This window comes from Myotis yumanensis, unplaced genomic scaffold, assembly GCF_028538775.1.
Source record: "Myotis yumanensis isolate MYYU_CA2020_CCGP unplaced genomic scaffold, mMyoYum1.0.hap1 SCAF_2, whole genome shotgun sequence".
Taxonomy (NCBI): Eukaryota; Metazoa; Chordata; class Mammalia; order Chiroptera; family Vespertilionidae; genus Myotis; species Myotis yumanensis.
The window spans coordinates 185,589,298-185,608,434 of record NW_027223753.1 but is presented as its reverse complement, the minus strand read 5'-3'; the positions used below and the strand labels follow the sequence as shown (position 1 = coordinate 185,608,434).

At 47.7% G+C, this 19,137-nt stretch overlaps 1 pseudogene; it reads left to right on the top strand.

Annotated features, from left to right (window-relative positions):
• The first annotated feature begins 1,936 nt into the window (after positions 1-1,936).
• Positions 1,937-4,740, top strand: LOC139002260 (interleukin enhancer-binding factor 3 pseudogene; annotated as a pseudogene).
• The last annotated feature ends 14,397 nt before the right edge of the window (positions 4,741-19,137 follow it).

Below are 19,137 nucleotides of genomic sequence, written 5' to 3'. Positions count from 1 at the left end.
TTGATACTTTGGAGGATCTTGAATATCAAGCTAAGGAGTTGGGATTTTATTCCAATAGCTGCATGACATCATTGGAGCAGAGAGATTATGTGATATTAGAGATTGACAAAGGCTGAAAGAAAGTGAGGGGTGAGAGGGGAGGAGATTACTGGAGGCTACTGCATCAGGGCAGATGGAAATTGACATGGTCTAAACCAGGACAAAGACAGACAAACTGGAAGGCTAGGGTGGAATTGAGAGCTTAGCAATTAATTGGATGTAGAGGTGGAGCCAAGGATTTATGTCAATGACACTCTAGGTCTGTGGTTCTCAAGCTTTAACACATCAGAATCACCTGGAGGGCTTATTAAAATACAGATTGTGGACCCCACCCTCAGAATTTTCTAATGCACGTCTAGAGTGGGGCCCCAGAATTGCATTTCTATCAAGTTCCCAGGAGATACTGATGCTGCTGGTCCAGGGACCACACTTTGAGAACCACTGCTCCAGGTGCTCTGTGGCTCACCTCTGCAACTCTGGGAAGCAATTGCAAAGGCACAAGGGAGGCAGCAGAGGCAATAATGAGAGTCAGTACAAGAGAACTAGAGGAGACTGTTCTTGTCCTTTGAACTTAGAGTGTCCCAGATGTCTGGAGCAAAAGGGATCTGATAAAGATGTTTACTGCATACAAAGACATTTATACTAAACTAGAGGCCCAGTGCAAGAAAATTCATGCACTGGGGAGAGGGGAGAGGGGAGAGGGGGTGTCCCTTAGCCGGGCCTGTGCCCTCTTGCAGTCTAGGACCCCTCAGGGAATGTCCACCTGCCAGTTTAGGCCCGCTCCCTGGGGGATCAGGCCTAAGCCATCAGTTGGACATCCTTAATGCTGCTGAGGAGGCGGGAGAGGCTCCCGGCACCACCACTGCATTAGCTACCAGGGTCAGCCCGGCTTGTGGCTAAGCAGAGCTCTCCCTGTGGGAGCACACTGACCACCAGGGGGCAGCTCCTGTATTGAGTGTCTGACCCCTGGTGGTCAGTGGTCATCATAGCGACTGGTTGTTCCTGGTAGTTCTGCAGTTAGGGTCAATTTGCATATTAGCCTTTTACTATATAGGATTATTATATAGAATACTAGAGGCCCACTGCAGGGATTCGTGCACCGGTGGGGTCCCTCAGCCTGGCCTGTACCCTCTTGCAATCCAGGACCCCTCCGGGGATGTCGGATAGCTGATTTTGGCCAGATCCCCACAGGCCTGATCCAGACAGGAGGTGCTAGAAGCCGGTCTGTCCTTGCTGTTTGACACAGTCACTGCAGGGAAGAAACATCTGCACAGCATATGTTTCAAGGGACCTGGTGTATATGGCATACTGTTCTTAATATGTTTGCTCACCTTCTTGGTGCTATGTGTTTTAACCAAGGTCACCTCTCTGAGAAAGGTTGTTTCCCCAGGTAGGGATTTTTCCCTGAAGTTAGGGAGGGAATAAAACCTCTTAACGAAATGCCAGGCAGGTAGTTAATCACTTTAACTATGAATAATCACCCTTAAGCTACATAATCTTTACTCCCTGGAATGGAGATAAGAAACGCCCTATCCTTTGGAATAGAAATTGACAGGATTAAAATCAACTGGTATAAATACAGATGTAACAAGACAATAAAAGACAGAACTTGGCTGGAGATCCTGGCTAGAGATCCTGTCTAGGCTGCTGATCAACTGAACGCTGTCTCCGTGTCATTCCTTCTTTGCCGACTGCGTCCACACCTTTGGGAACCCCTGGACCTGCTGGGGTTGGACCCCAACAATTGGGACCCGAACAGGGTTCCCCTAGGCTCCTCCTCCTCTTCTTGCCATTGCAGTTGGACTCAGCAGCCCAGTGCGCACTGCGTGCCTTTTGCTGGAGAGATTCCGGTAGGTTGTGGCGGGCAGTCGGCGGTGGTGGTTGCGGTCGAGGAAGGGACGCTGACAAGATAGCTGAAGTATTGATAACACCAAGGAAATCTGTCACAATTTGAAAGTATAAGCAAAATTTGATTTCCAGACACTACAGAAAAATAAGTAAAAATGCGTCCATTGCGAATTTTTGTGAATGATGATCACCTCGTGATGGCAAAGCATTCTTCTGTTTATCCAACCCAAGAGGAACTGGAGGCAGTCCAGAACATGGTGTCCCACACAGAGCGGGCTCTCAAAGCTGTGTCTGATTGGATTGATGAACAGGAGAAAGGCAGCAATGAACATGCCAAGTCCGAGAACTTGGACGTGCCCCCGGAGGATGAGAGCAAAGAAGGGGCCGGGGAGCAAAAGATGAAGCATATGACCAGAACCCTGCGGGGTGTAATGCGTGTTGGCCTTGTGGCAAAGGGCCTCCTGCTCAAGGGGGACTTGGACCTGGAGCTGGTACTGCTATGCAAGGGGAAACCCACAACTGCCCTCCTGGACAAGGTGGCTGACAACCTGGCCATCCAGCTTGCTGCTGTTACAGAAGATAAGTACGAAATAGTCCAATCTGTCGATGATGCTGCGATAGTGATAAAAAACACAAAAGAGCCTCCATTGTCCCTGACTATCCACCTGACATCCCCCGTTGTCAGAGAAGAAATGGAAAAAATATTAGCTGGAGAAACGCTATCAGTCAACGACCCCCCGGACGTCCTGGACAGGCAGAAATGCCTTGCTGCCTTGGCATCCCTCCAACATGCCAAGTGGTTCCAGGCCAGAGCCAATGGGCTTGAAGTCTTGTGTTATTGTCATCCGGGTCCTGAGGGACCTGTGCACCCGAGTGCCCACCTGGGGTCCCCTAAGAGGATGGCCCCTTGAGCTTCTCTGTGAAAAGTCCATCGGCACAGCCAACAGACTCATGGGTGCTGGCGAGGCCCTGCGGAGAGTGCTGGAGTGCCTGGCGTCAGGCATCGTGATGCCAGATGGTTCTGGCATTTATGACCCGTGTGAAAAAGAAGCCACTGATGCTATTGGGCATCTAGACAGACAGCAACGGGAAGATATCACACAGAGTGCGCAGCATGCTTTGCGACTTGCTGCATCTGGACAGCTGCATAAAGTCCTGGGTATGGACCCTCTGCCTTCTAAGATGCCCAAGAAGCCAAAGAATGAAAACCCAGTGGACTACACGGCTCAAATCCCCCCCAGTGCCACCTACGCCATTATGCCAATGAAACGCCCAATGGAGGAGGATGGAGAGGAAAAGCCTCCCAGCAAAAAGAACAAGATTCAGAAGAAAGAGGAGAAGGCAGAGCCTCCCCAGGCTATGAATGCCCTGATGAGGCTGAACCAGCTGAAGCCCGGGTTGCAGTATAAACTGGTTTCCCAGGCGGGGCCGGTCCATGCCCCCATCTTCACCATGTCTGTGGAAGTAGATGGCAGCTCATTCGAGGCCTCCGGACCATCCAAAAAGACTGCCAAGCTGCATGTGGCTGTCAAGGTGTTACAGGACATGGGCTTGCCTACCGGTGCTGAAGGCAGAAACTCCAGTAAGGAGGAGGACTCGGCTGAAGAAACTGAGGCCAAACCAGCTGTCATGGCCCCTCCGCCTGTGGTAGAAGGCGCTTCGACCCCCACTGCTGCCTTTACTGCGGATCCCACTACCGAGCAGGGGCCGATTCTGACCAAGCGTGGCAAGAACCCCGCCATGGAACTTAATGAGAAGAGGCGTGGCCTCAAGTATGAGCTCATCTCAGAGACTGGTGGCAGCCATGACAAGCGCTTTGTGATGGAGGTCGAGGTAGATGGACAGAAGTTTCAAGGTGCTGGCTCAAATAAAAAGGTGGCAAAAGCACATGCTGCCCTTTCTGCCCTAGAAAAGCTATTCCCTGATGCCCCTCTCTCCCTGGAAGCCAAGAAGAAGAAGAGAGCACCTGTGCCTGTCAGAGGTGGACTGAAATTTGCTGCTAAGCCACATAACCCTGGTTTTGGCATGGGAGGCCCCGTGCACAACGAAGTGCCCCCGCCCCCAAACCTTCGAGGGCGGGGAAGAGGAGGGAGCATCCGTGGTCGAGGTAGAGGAAGAGGATTTGGTGGCGCCAACCATGGAAACTACATGAATGCTGGCGCTGGGTATGGCAGCTATGGGTATGGAGGCAACTTGGCAACAGCTGGCTACGGTCAGTTCTACAGCAATGGAGGGCATTCTGGGAATGCTGGCAGTGGCGGCGGCGGGTGCGGTGGTGGCTCCTCCGGCTACGGCTCCTACTACCAGGGTGACAACTACAGCTCCCCAGTGCCCCCCGGGAAGAAACAGCCACAGGGGGGCCAGCAGAAACCCTCCTACGGCTCAGGCTACCAGCCCCACCCAGGCCAGCAGCAGTCCTACAACCAGAGCCAGTACAGCAACTATGGCCCCCCGCAGGGCAAGCAGAGAGGCTATAGTCATGGCCAAGGCAACTACTACTCCAACTGCTACAGCTCCCCCGGTGGCGGTGGCGGGGCCGGGGGTGGCTCCGACTACAGCTACGAGAGCAAATTCAACTGCAGTGGTAGCGGAGGCAGAAGTGGCGGGAACAGCTACGGTTCAGGCTACGGTTCAGGCCGGTCGTCGTACATCCCAGGGTCACATGGGGGCTACGGAGGAGGTTCTGGGGGCAGCGGCTCATTCCAAGGCAAACAAGGAGGCTACTCATCACAATCGAACTACAACTTCCGGGGGCCCAGCCAGAATTACAGCGGCCCTCCCAGCTCTTACCAGTCATCACAGGGGGGCAACGGCAGGAATGCAGACCACAGCATGAACTACCAGTACAGATAAAGCCCTGAGGGTGAAGGTTTGTACCTTCTGTACTTACCCCTCCTCGTTGTAAGATTCAGTTTTATGCATCACAGTTAACATGTCTGCAGCCCTTTTGGGTCCTCTTGCCCTACCCTGTCCTGTGACCCGTTCTGTGACCCCTATTTAGCTGTGTTTAGGACTCCACGTCTTCAGTGGTTTGTTAGTTGCCATTACAACTTTGTCCGAGTCGAGTTTACTGAGTTCTTACAGTTCAGTATCCCTCTGTCTATTTACAATTGGTGTTAGTGTTAATTCAGTTTGTCGTGAAATAGTTACAGAAGGGATACCTCATCTGTTAATGCTTTTGTGAAGTAAGTTAAGCGAGCTTTCCGTATTTTAATGCTTTAGTGTTTCAGTTCTATAAGTGAAGATTTTATTTAAAAAACAGCCATAACCGGTTTGGCTCAGTGGATAGAGCGTCGGCCTGTGGTTCGATTCCGGTCAAGGGCATGTACCTTGGTTGCGAGCACATCCTCAGTAGGGGGTGTGCAGGAGGCAGCTGATCGGTGTTTCTCTCTCATCAATGTTTCTAACTCTCTATCTTTCACCCTTCCTCTCTGCAAAAAATCAATAAAATGTATTTAAAAAAAATAAAAATTAAAAAAAATAAAAAACAGTGGGAAAGAGTGGGGTTTTTGTATGTCTGGATCATTCAGGCAGTACATTTGAATTCAGCTTAATGTAGACAAATAAAAAAAGAAAAAAAATGCAGAGGGTTGTACAGCAGCCAAAAGGCATCGGGCCTCCTGTACAATAGCCTCTGCCGACTCAGCCTGGTAGAAGGAGACACAAACCAGACAAGAATTTTACCAGATCTAGTAATGATGTGGGGAAGAGGTTGTGTTTTGTATCTTCCCAGAAGGAGCAGTGTAGACAATTTGGGTACCCGAGCATTGCGTGCGTCGCCACAATGGACCCAGAGAAGCTCCTTGTCCCATCCTTCCAAAGACTTAGAGTTGCCCCATGACAGAAAAGCAGAAAAAAGAAGAAAAGGAAGGCTATGCTAGGGACTGAGGTGTCAACATGGGGTCAGCTGAAGAAGTTAACAACTGAGGCCCAGCAGATGGTAGAAAAGCAAGAAGTGGAAGCTACTCTCTCGCCAAGTCCGAGGACTCTGAGTAAATCAGCAAAGTCCGACCTTATGTCACACTGCCCTCCGTCTCCCCCTTACCCTCTTCTTCCCTGGTATCATCCATATCAGCTGACCCAGAAGGCACAGCTGACTCCTCCCCAGACACTGACACCACCATCAAGCACGGCCCTGATGGACCCTTTGATGCAGCCCTTCAACTCGCTGATGCTTCGGGAAGCCCATCACCAATGACACCACCTGCTATCCAGATCAACAAGGACAACCAAACCCCTGTCTTGAGGACAGCTGAAATTCCTTGACTGAAGAGGCCAGCCCTGTCTACAGGAACGGGGCTCCTTGTGCACTCCATCCACTATGTTTATAGCTATGCTCGCTATCATTGCTTGTCAGTCTTCTTCCGAGTCTTAAACAACCCAATCCGAGAGGTGGCTGCTGATTTACATGCGCTATCATTTAAAAAATAAAAAAGGGGGAATTTGCTGGAAGCTGGTCCGTCCTTGCTGCTTGACACAGTCGCTGCAGGGAAGAAACACCAGGCAGGTAGTTAATCACTTTAACTACGAACCTTTGGAATAGAAATTGACAGGATTAAAATCAACTGGTATAAATACAGATGTAACAAGACAATAAAAGACAGAACTTGGCTGGAGATCCTGGCTGGAGAACCTGGCTAGGCTGCTGATCAACTGAACGCTGTCTCCGTGTCATTCCTTTTTCGCCGACTCCATCCACACCTTTGGGGACCCCTGGACCTGCTGGGGTTGGACCCCAACAAGGAGGGAGCCCAATCCCTGCAGGCCCGATCCAGACAGGAGGAAGCCAGATCCTGTGAGTTGAGCATCTGTCCCCTGGTGGTCAGTGTGCATCATAGTGACTGGTTGACAGGTTGCTCAGTCATTCAGTCATTTAGGCTTTTATGTATATAGACTAGAGGCCCGGTGCACAAAAATTTGTGCACTCAGCGGGGAGAGAGGGTCCCTCAACCTGGCCTGTGCCCTCTTGCAGTCTGGGACCACTTGGGAGATAATGACCTGCTGGCTTAGGCCCGCTCCCGGGTGGCAGAGGGCAGGCCCAATCCCTAGGTGCAGGCCCTGGTCGGGCTCAGAGCAGGGTTGAATGGGGAGTTGGGGCCCTGCCGCCTGTCATGCACAGAGCAGGGCGGATCGGGAGGTTGCGATGCCACCCCTAGTCACGCTCAGGGTAGGGCCGATTGGGAGGTTGGGGCACTGGCCCCTGTCACACACAGAGCAGGGCGGATCAGGAGGTTGGGGCACCGCCCTCTATCACCCACAGAAGGGCTGATCAGGAGGTTGGGGCGCCGCCACTGTCACACTCAGGGCAGGGCCGATGGGGAGGTTATGGCTCTACCCTGTCACACACAGAGCAGGGCCGGTGGGGGGGGGAGGGGTTGAGGCGCCGCACCCTGTCACACACAGAGCAGGGCCGATCAGGGGGTTGGGGCACTGCACCCTGTCACACACAGAGCAGGGCCGATCAGGGGGTTGGGACACTGCACCCTGTCACACACAGAGCTGCAGGGTGATCTGGGGTTTGGGGAGCTCCTCCCTATCAGTCACAGAGCAGGGCTGATCAGGGGGGGTTGGGGCACCTTCCCCTGTCATGAACAGAGCAGGGTGGATAGGGAGGCTGTGGCCCCGCCCCCTGTCACACACAGAGCTGCAGGGCGATCAGGGGTTTGGGCGCTGCCCCCTGTCACGCTGATCCCGGTGCTGGGAGGCATATTACCCTTTTACTATATAGGATGGAGGCCTGGTGCACAGGTGGGAGCCAGCTGGTTTGCCCTGAAGGGTGTCCTGGATCAGGGTAGGGGTCCCCACTGGGGTGCCTGGCCAGTCTGGGTGAGGGGCTGAGGGCTGTTTTCAGGCTGGCAGGTGACTGAAGCTCCCAACCGCTCCTTTTTTCCTTTTTTTTTTTTTATTCTGGGCCAGCTTTAGCTCTGAGGCTCAGCTCCAGCTATGAGACCTCTGCTGCTGAAAGCAGGTTTCTGGCCTTTGTTTACCTTCTGTATTTGAAACAATGTTGCGATCCTGCTGGCTGAAGCCCGGCTGACTGAAAGGAGGTTTCTGGGGTTTGGTTTAGCTTCTATATTTGTTTCAATGTTTCTTAGAGTTGCAGCTGATAGGCCGGCAAGGCAGGCGGGGAACCTGGCTTCCTCTGTCACTGGAGCAAGCAAGCCTCTCTGTTTGCGTTAGCTGCCTGGCTGCCGGCCGCCATCTTGGCTGGCAGTTAATTTGCATATCTCACAGATTAGCCAATGGGAAGGGTAGCGGCCGTATGGCTAATTACCATGTTTCTCTTTTATTAGATAGGATAAGCAGGAGCACAGGAAGACACTAATTTAGGACTCAGGCATTTAGTTTTCCTTTGAAAATACATATGTTCTACTATTATGCGGAGGCAGTGCTATTATAATCTTTGTAATGTTAGAATCAATAGCCCTGAGTTCAAACCCTGACTACCAACTTCTGCCAATGACTTAATTTCTTGAAATCTCCGTTATTCTATATTAAAATTGGGATAATGATGCCTAGTGTTTGGTGTTGTAAGGAATAAATGTGGAACCTCCTAGAGAGCTCTTGGCACCATGCCTGGCACACTGTGGGGCTCCACAGGTTTTGGTTTGCTCCCCACTCCAGCCTTTCAGTTGTGAGCGAAGTGGATGCAGCCTGTGGTGAAAGCCTTCCAAACGCCTCTGGATCAGGCAGCCTCTCAGAGATACCTGAGGCCCCGTAATTAATGATCATGTCTATGGATTAAGCATCACCTCATCTCCTTGCAAATGCCAGCATGTTGAATCCCTAGAGAATATGGGAAACTTCGTTTGGCAGGTATTTTTTGCCTGCTGGGAGAGGACTGGGATGGGGGATCTGAAATGGGACATGGACCCAGAGAGAGGAGTCATGGGAACAAAGGAAAGTGTACTGTCCTTTGCAAATTGGTTCCGGCAGGAGGGCCTTGGCCAGAGCAGTGCCATTTTGGGCCTCCTGAGGGTTGATGGTGGCAGTGAGGTCCATGTGAACCTTAGGGGATTCTCAGAGTGCTTGGGTAGAGAAATGAGCGGCTAAGCATTTTTTTCTTTAACCAGAAAAATCTAATGTCATAACATCCCCAGACAGGAAAGCAGAATGCAGACTTGGCAGTGAATCACAGAAGGAAGAGCGTCTCAGACGGAGCCTGTGTCATGAGAACTTGATGACAAACAAAGCCCCAAGTCCCCCCACCCCGCCCCCACGTTGGGAGACAAGGCTGGGGAACAGACAGCTCCATCATTTCAACTAGATGAAGTGGGTGGGGGAGGGAGGCTGGAGGAGATGGGCCTCACACAAGTGGTCCTCCTGCTCTAAGCTGATGAAACCAAATGCACCAGCTCAGGGTAGTAGGAAGGGGTTGCATTGAGTGGGGAGGAGGGGCAAGGGAGGAGAAGGGGTTGCATTGAATGACTTCCATGGTCCTCACCCAACTTGCTATGTTATGATTGCATGATGAGACCTAACAGGCCCTACATTGCCCAAGGAAGCATCAATAATTCAGGTCTACCAGGTCCCTGGCTGTGAACTGGTACTCTTCATTTTTTACAAGTTTATTTCCTCCCTCTCCCTCCCCTCCCCCATTAGGTTTAGTACAGATACAAAGGAACATTATGCAACTAAAATAAATGCCCTTGCAGAAAGCTATTTAATGGCAAAGAAAGAAAACGCAGGTCACAAAAAGAGTACAACCCCATTGTTATTTAAAAAATAGAAAAGACTGGAAAGATATCTCAGGCGTTAAATCTGGTGCACCATTATGGAAATCTTTTTTTTTAATCTCAGTTTTTGAAATTATTTACAAATAAGCATGCATTATCTTGAAATTAAGAAAAGGAAAAATTATTTAATTTAAAATACTATTTAATTTTAAGAATGATTTAATAATTTTTAAAAATGCCCACATAGAAAATGGCAGTATTTTACTAAATATAAACTATATACAATTCTGTCTCCTGCATTTAAATATTTTCCATGTTGTTAAAAATATCATAATTATATTTTTAACAGCTACATGGTATTTCATTATATAAATATAATTCTCGTCTCATTTCCCAACTGTTGGCTATTTATATTGTTTCCAACTTTTTTATTATTGAAAATGATGCTACAATTAATATCTTTTTAGCTCGTTAATTTTCTGATAGCTTTCTTTGAAAATTAGCCCCCTATAGACTTTATCTTACCCCTGATTGCCTTGGTGGGATTGAATTTTAGTATTTACACAATGGCACAAACGTCTTTTTCTTTCTGACTATATAATGTTTTTTAAATAGGGGTCCCTCTCTCACACTGAGATTTTCTTATAAGCTTGTTAGGCATTTGAATTGCCGAGACAATTGTCAATCATAGATTCAAGCCTTAGGGATCACTTTGTCCTGTGTCCATTTACAGGAAGGAAGCTGAGGCCCAGAGAGGTGAATTTACTGACAGAAGAACACAGGGTTAATCAGTGACGGAGCTGGAATAGCAACTTCATTTGTATTTGCCAAGGACTTGGAACTTCGGAGGATCATAAACAGTAAACAATGATAGCACAGAAGATAGAATGAAAACAGACTTAGTGGTAAGAGGGGGAAGGAGCAGATAGACAGATAGGAGAGGGGAGGGAGGTTTGATTAGGGGGAGAGAAGGAGAGAATTGAGACCAAGGACAAGAAAGTAAAGCAAACAAGGAAAAGGAAAAAGAAAATGAGGAAAGTTACAATATTGACGAGACAGCCCAATAGCCAGGACAAGTGGAACAGGGAAACAGAGACAGACCGCTGAACAAACTGACAGCAATTTGCACCAGATACAAAAGGTCCCCTTCCTAGAGATAACACTAAGCCTCAGTTGCATTTTAGCTCCAGACCCAGAAAAGTAGCAAAACCAGGTGGGTAACACCAAGACCAGCTGCAATGACTAATGAACACTTGCCCCATACTGTCCAATCAGTGAAGACCATGACCTTGAAGGAGCACACCTAGAAAGCTGATAAATATACTATTGATCCTCCCCTTAATTCCTTCCCTAAATCCCCAGCCTTTAAAACCCCTCAAAACAAAGGTCTCCATCTTCTTCCGGGGAGCACACCCATGTCTCTCCCACCCTCCTCCTCCCTCACAGGCATGTATCTCCTGGGCAAACTACGGCCAGCGGGCCGGATCCGGCCCGTTTGAAATGAATAAAACTAAAAAAAAAAAAAGACTGTACCCTTTTATGTAATGATGTTTACTTTGAATTTATATTAGTTCACACAAACACTCCATCCATGCTTTTGTTCCGGCCCTCTGGTCCAGTTTAAGAACCCATTGTGGCCCTCGAGTCAAAAAGTTTGCCCACCCCTAGTTCTCAACCTTGGCTGCACATTAGAATCACCTGGGAATCTTTTTAAAATCCTGATTTCTAGGCCTCATCCTCCGGAAATTCTGTTCCTTTATTATGGGGTGAGGCCACAACATTAGTAACAAAGAAACAGACTATCTAAATCAGTGGTTCTTAACCTTGGCTGCACATTAGAATCACCTGGGAGTCTTTTTAAATTCATCCCATAACAAAGAAACAGAATTTCCGGAGGATGAGGCCCAGAAATCAGGATTTTAAAAAGATTCCCAGGTGACTCTAATGTGCAGCCAAAGTTGAGAACCACTGCTTTAGCCATAGTCGGCAAACCGCAGCTCTCGAGCCACATGCGGCTCTTTGGCCCCTTGAGTGTGGCTCTTCCACAAAATACCACGTGCGGGTGCGCACGTACAGTGCGATTGAAACTTCGTGGCCCATGTGCAGAAGTCGGTATTTTGTGGAAGAGCCTCATGTGGCTCGCGAGCCACGGTTTACCGAGCCACAGTTTGCCGACCACTGCTCTAAGGGATCACAGGAGGCTGCAACCAGGCAGCAATGGGTCGTAGCAGTTTGTCCCAGACAAACCCCCCTGAATTTGTCCCCAAGGCCCCCTTTTCTCTGACTTCTTAGTGAGCCAAAGTGGACCAGCCTAGGTTCAGTTCCCCAGCATTTCCTCTAAAATTCACTTGGACTCCTGTTGTGACATTTTTCCTGCACAGAGTCAAGAACCCACACACTACCAGCTGGCCCTGGGCAGACCTGCTCAGAGTCAGGTTCCCTTTCCGGTAACGATGAGACCCTTTAGGGCAGGGAGTCTCAATCTTGACACAATTGGCATTTGGGGCCCTTAATTCTTTGTTGTGGGTGGCTGTCTTGTGCACTGTAGGATGTGTATCAGCATCCTTGGCCTCTACCCACTAGAGGCCAGTAGCACCCCCTCCCTCCCAGTTGTGACAACCAAAAACAATTCCAATTGCCAAATGTCCCCTGGGAGGCAAAATCACCTCCAATTGAGAGCCACTGTTCTGTGGTATTGTTCTCCAACTATTCCCCTGAAGAAATAATCTCCCCACCTCCCCTCCCCTCCCCCAATTCCTTACTGCTGGAAAGACATCTAAAACATTGCCTGAAAGAGGAAATTGAAAGCAAAATGTTCGAACACAATTTATAGAGTGTCCCAAAACAGTAAGTCTGTGCTGAAAGACAGGGAGGGAAATGATTAAATAAAGCCCATTTGTCAGATACAGAAAATGAGACCGGAAACACAGAATTTGCTTTAGGCACTAGGATGAGTCAGAGAGAAACATGAGTTTAGGCTCTGACCTTTAGAAAGAAGAAAAACAAATTTATCACTAGCCCCTCCCCCTGTAATCTTTGTGAGAACAGGAAGGAAATCTCTGCTCTTCCTAGAAGTTGATGAAACATCAGGATTTGGAAGAGACATTTAGAAATGTTATTTTTTTTTTTTTTGAAGGACAAAAGCAGAGGGTGGTACCGATTTTTTTTTTTTAATAGACATTGTGCACCAAACACTGAAGTTTTTCATGCACATTATCACCCCAAGCCCTATTATTACGCCCATTGGATAGATGGGGAGCTGAGGGTCAGAAATTAAGTAGCGTGTCCAAGGCCATACAGCTCAGTAAGGAGGCCAAGATTGCAAAGCAGGCCTGCCCGATTCTCAAGGCCATTTATCTCTTGGCATCCCTACCTCAAGGCCATGGACAACTTGCTTCTTTAAGACTGCTGCTGTTTCATTTCAGGGTGTTTGCTAAGAAACCCCACAGTTCACCTCATCATGGACACGTGCAGGAGTACTGGGCACTGCCTGTGACAGAGGCGAGGTCCTGGGAGGTCCCCTGAGCTTCACCTTCATCCCAGCTGTGCAGAAAAATCCTCAGAATATATCTTACAAGGTGCTGTTGAAAGGGTGAGGGCTATGCCTTCCCCTCCATCTTGCCTGTATCCTCCATGTTGGGGCCACGTGTAGCCTTCTTCCCGGAAGCCCAGGCCTCTGCTGGCCGCGCCCGGGATTTTAAACTAACCAATGACAATCAAGGGAAGTGCGCGCCATAGATATGACCACATCCTGTGTAACAAGGGAAGTGCGCGCCATAGATATGACCACATCCTGTGTAACAAGACCCGGCTCACGCCTGGCCAATCGGCAGGGCCCACAATCCCCTTGCGTCACCCCCCTATTAAAGCCAGATTTTCCCATGGGAGGGGACTCTCTTCCTGTCGCCGGGCCTGCTGGGAGCAGGGTCGGGCCGGCCGGGAATGGGGTCGGTCTAGCTGGCCCAAAAATAAAAGGACCTTCTGCTTTTGCATCGGACTGGCTCCCAGTGTGGTATTTTGGGGATCTTGGAATCTGGGCATAACATTGTCAACGTCCAGGCCTTGGGCTTGCACCCATCTCAGTTCCTTCTCTGGTTGCTTGTCACAAATCAGGAGCTCCCTGCCCTGCCCCAGCCCCCAGAGCACGGCTGCCATGACAGAGCCAGACTTTCCTGCTCCTGGCATGATGCTTTGGTTTCTTTCTTTCACAAGCTCAATCAGACTTGTTTGGAAGACTTCTGTTTAGACGCAGTGGTTCTCAACCTTCCTAATGCCGAAACCCTTTAATACAGTTCCTCATGTTGTGGTGACCACCAATTTCATTGTTACAAATTGAACATAATTAAAGCATGGTGATTAATCACAAAACAATATGTAATTATATATGTGTTTTCTGATGGTCTTAGGCAACCCCTGTGAAAGGGTCGTTCCACCCCCCAAGGGGTTGCAACCCACAGGTTGAGAACCGCTGGTTTAGAGCAATTTTAGATTCACAGCAAAAGTGAGCAGAAGGTACAGAGATTTCCCATAGGCACCCTGTCCCACACATGTGTAAGCTCCCCCGTTTCCAAATCTCCCAAAAGAGAGGTACATTTGTTCCACTTGACGAACTGACATTGACACATCATAGTTACACAGAGTCCATAGGTTCTCATTAGGGTTGACTTGCCGGGGTTCTTGTCCCAGCATCAAGAAGGGTTCAGGAATCTGGAGAAGGTTATGCATAGATGACATAAGAATCCAGAGACTAATAAAGAGTCTGGAGATGAAATACAATTTTGAAAGGCATTGGGGGGTCAGAGGAGCTTAGCTAAAGGAGCTAAGTTCTAAGATCTTAAGTCTAAGGCAGCGGTTCTCAACCTGTGGGTCGAGACCCCTTTGGGGGTTGAACAACCCTTTCACAGGAGTTGCCTAAGACCATCGGAAAACACATATATAATTACATACTGTTTTTGTGATTAATCACTATGCTTTAATTATGTTCAATTTGTAACAATGAAATTGGGGGTTACCACAACATCAAAGAACTATATTAAAGGGTTGCGGCATTAGGAAGGTTGAGAACCACTGGTCTAAGGCCTTAGGTTCTCCTGTCCCCAGGACCCCATGCTTTTTATTAACACAATTTGTCCTGAGGCGAGGCAGAGATATACACTTCAAAGGGTCAGGGTTTAGTACAGAGTCCATTGTCAGAATGGGGGAATTAGCCTATGGCTATTCAGGTGTTTGGCCAGTAGGAGGCAATAACATGTAGATTAAGATGCCCTTTAGCTGTCTGGCAGCCAAGAAATCAATTTAATGCATCCTATTCAGGTTTGGGGAAATGCCTTCAGCCATTCCCAGATGCAGCCCTGCTGTCATGCTGGGATTGGTCTCCAGCATTGACTCTTGCTGTTGACTTTCTAAATTTTTAAGAACTTTTTTTTTTAAATTATATCTGGTGTTTTTAAAATGAGCTTCTATGAGATTTCATTTTAAAAGCCATTTTGTCTCTACTGAAGGGAGGGCTGCAGGAGACAAGAACTGTTTTTCAAACCTTTTCCCTTGTGTGAAATATCCTGAATTATTTGGATGTGTAGCCCAGATGTCACATGCCTTCCCTTGCTCCCAGGATGACAAATAGTTATAATAACGATAATAATAGTAATAAATGAAATAACCTGCTTAGTCTGAGCCAAGCACTTTATACAAGAGCCATGCACTTTTATACTTTGATATGAGGAAATGAGGTCCAGAGACCGGACTTGTCTGAGGTCACCCAACTAAAAAATTCAAAACCTTACAAGACAAAGGAGTGACATATTTCAATCTGATTAAAAAAGATTTCTGCTTTCAGGCAAGCTGCACTGAGGCAGTTCCGAGAGCAGCCTTGCTTCTTCCCACAAATATTTACTGAAATCCTACCACGAGCCATTCAAAGGATGGCGTCTCAGGCAAGATGAGAATTCCTCGTGTGTGATTTCAGCACTGGATAGAGGCATGCGATGTCGTTAGAAAGTCTTTGCAATATGAAAAACCCTGCCTATTAAACACCTCCACCAGGCGACCCCCCTCTCCTTTCCTTTCCCTTCACCAGGGAAGGCACCAGAGTCGACACCTCTTGTTTGTTCGTCTTTACCCACTCATCCAGGCTTCCTCTCCTCCTCTACGAAAGGCTCCCCAGGGCCAACATTGCCCTCCTAAAGGCCCGGCCTGGTGGGCAAGCAGTCCTTACCTTACTCGTCTTCTCTGTGGCATTTGGCACTCTTACCAACTTCCTCTTCCTTCAAACTCCCTCCCCTTGAAACTCTAGCAACTTCCTGCAATCACCCTTTCCCCCCCTCACTCCTCCGAAGATCCTTCTCAGCATCTTTTGTTATAATTAACTGGAGGCCTGGTGCACGAAATTCGTGCACCAGTAGGGTCTCTAGTTCTGACTGGCAATCAGGGCCACTCTGCAGAGCAACCAGTGAGGCAATCAGGGGGGCTCCCTGCTGGCACCCACCTTGGCTGGCTTGGTGCTGCCTGCTCACCAGTTCCATCCCCCACCTCTGCTACAGGTCAGGGCCTGTGGGCTGGGGGCAGCTCCTGCATTGAGCATCTGTCCCCTGGTGGTCAGTGCACATCATAGGGACCAGTCGTTCCACAGGTCATTCCACTGTTCAGTCAATTTGCATATTAGGCTTTTATTATATAGGATTTCAAGGTTTGGAACTTTAACTGTGCTTTGTGCATAATTAACTCACAATGGTTTGTGGGTTTTTGCTTTTTTCCAACTTTCTCTTTTTATAAAAATCTTTATTGTTGAAAGTATTACAGAGGTCTCCTTTTCTCCCCATTAACCTCTTCCAGCCCACTCCCATTGTCTGTGTCTAATGAACTTGTATGCATGTATGCATAACCCTCACCACCCCATTGTCTGTGTCCACAGGTTATGTATATATGCATACAAGTTCATTGGTTGATCTCTTCTCACCCACACTTCTCTGCCTGTTTATGAGGTTCAACAGTTTGTTCATGCTTCTATGTCTCTGGGTCTGTTTTAGTTCATCCGTTTATTTGGTTTATTAGATTCCACATATAAGTGAGATCATGTGATACTTATCTTTCTCTGACACTTTGTTTAGCATAATTCTCTCTGTTGCAAATGGTAAGAGTTCTTTCTTTTTTTTGCTGTGTAGTGTTCCATTGTGTAGATGTACCACAGTTTTTTATCCACTTATCTTCTGATGGGCACTTAGGCTGTTTCCAAATCTCAGCTATTGTAAATTGTGCTGCTATGAACATAGGGGTGCATTCATGATGGTTTTGATTCATGATGGTTTTGATGAACTAAATCAGCATTATACCCACCTTGCGGGGGGGGGGGGGGGGGGGCGGGGGGCGGGGAGGATGAGAAAACTGAGAGGCCCACAACCGGCCTTGAGTTAGTGCAGTGATTCAGTGAGAAGTCTAGTTCCCAGCTCTCTCACAGCCATGAACTTGACTGTGTCTCTTCCAGGCATTCACTGTCAACCTTCATAGCAGAAGCAGTTCATTGTTTGCTCTAAACTTTATTTAGGAAAGACAAAGCCTGCTGGACGTGGAAAGACCACAGGTTTGAGGAGAAAGCTGGGTTTAAAGGCCTAGACCCGTGAACACTTATTTTGTTGGGCATTAATTTGAAATGTGCATTTTCTGAAGATACCAGCTTCGGGTGGCTGTAAAGGGTTATGGATTTAACCTCCTGGTGGCTGATTGCACAGCCACATTCCAGAAAACACAACACTCCTTCCAGTCTTCCCAGAATTAAGCTCATAGAGTTCCAGTTATAAAAGAGAGCCATTCTGGGTAACGCAGCAGATGTAAATTGTGTGCCCGAATTGATTTTGCATTAATTTATCATAGGTTATTTACATGCTGCTTAAATACCATTTTTTTAAAGCTTTTATGGAATTGTATTGTTAAAGCTCATTTGTTTCCACTGAACAGAGGGCTCCAGGAGGCAAGAGCTCTTTTTCAAATCCTTCCCCTGCGGGAAGGTATTTTCACTGGTGAGGAATTCTTGGTAATGAGCTGTCTGTTTGCACAACTCCTGCATGCTTGTTCTAAATTCTTCCTTTTCAAGACATCATGAGGCATCATCTTTGGCTTTCATACTCGCTTAGAGGACCAGCCCTGCCGCCCACTGGAACTGAGTACAGCGGCAGGTCCTGTGGGAGCTTGGGGGCTCAGATAAAGGCTCTGTGTGCCCTTGCCACACAGTGGGGCTCACGAGCCTTGGGGTCTGGGCTCTTGGCTCTACTACTTGAACCAACTTCTCTTAGAAACCATCAGATAAAGAGCAAAAAGGTAATCTATAAACCCATCTGTTTTTTTCTTCCTTTTTTGTGGGAGGGAGGGAGGAAGGGAGGGAGATGGGGGGAGGGGGAGTGGGAGGTGGAGAGAGAGAGGGAGAGAGAGAGAGAGAGAGAGAGAGAGAGAGAGAGAGAGAGAGAGACTGGCTCAGGTAGAAGACATAAGCATGATACAGAAGCTCTTCTTTCAGCTTTGGAGGCATGAACTTGCTGATATATAGAGTGACACAGCACAGTAACAGCATATCCATGGTTCCTTCTATCAACTATGGTGGAAGCAGGCAGAGGGCCTGCAGCTACATGTGGTATTTTTTTGCTAGCCTTGCGTTTATTTTTGAGATCTTTTGCAAGTGGTTTGATTAATGAACCTCTCATTCCCAATTACATACTAAAGCATTGAGTATATTTTCATGGAAACTACTGGAAAGAAATGGAAGATGAATGGTGTTCCATCCAACCATACCACAGTGATTGTGAAATTGACAATTTGTGAGTGGTGAGAAGTTCGGCAGTGAGGTTGTTAGGATATCTGCTATCCTAAGACTAATTCAGGAGAAGACTCTGTACTCAAGGACAATTAGACTAAAAACTCCCTTTAGGGATATAACTTGATAGGAAAAGGTAATTTGCTACAAAGCTGATGCATTTACCAGTCTTCTCATTTTTAGATTCTGGCACCACCTAGAGGAGAGAATAAAATGTCTACCCCTGAGTCAAAGGCATCTTTCATTTCTATTAACCATTTTTTTTCAGTTTTAAAGCACCACCTTCATTTTTACAACTCATTTGATATTCAGGTGATTGTCTTTAAGGTGAGAGTTTCTATTCATTTTGCTGATGAAGAAATTTATCTCTCTTGTGGCTTACTGTGCAAAACATTTGACTAGCTTTTCATGTGACCAAAAATGTTATCCATGAATCGATGCTTCTTTAAATGGCTTTATTCAGATATAATTTACATACTGTAAAATTCACAACTGTTAAATGTACAATTAATAAATTTTGGTAAGTTTACTGAGTTGAGCAGCCATCATCATAATGCAGTTTTAGAACATTTTCATCACCCCAGAGAGGTCCCTGCTGCCTCTTAATCCCTTTTCCAATCATCAGCCCCAGGCAGTCACCAATCTGCTTTCTGTCTCCACAGGTTTGCTTTTTCGGAATGCTCCACAGGAATGGAGTCATACAATAGGTGCCCTTTTCCCGCTGGCTTCTTACATGCAGCATCATGTTTTTGAGGTTTATCCATGGCGCAGCAT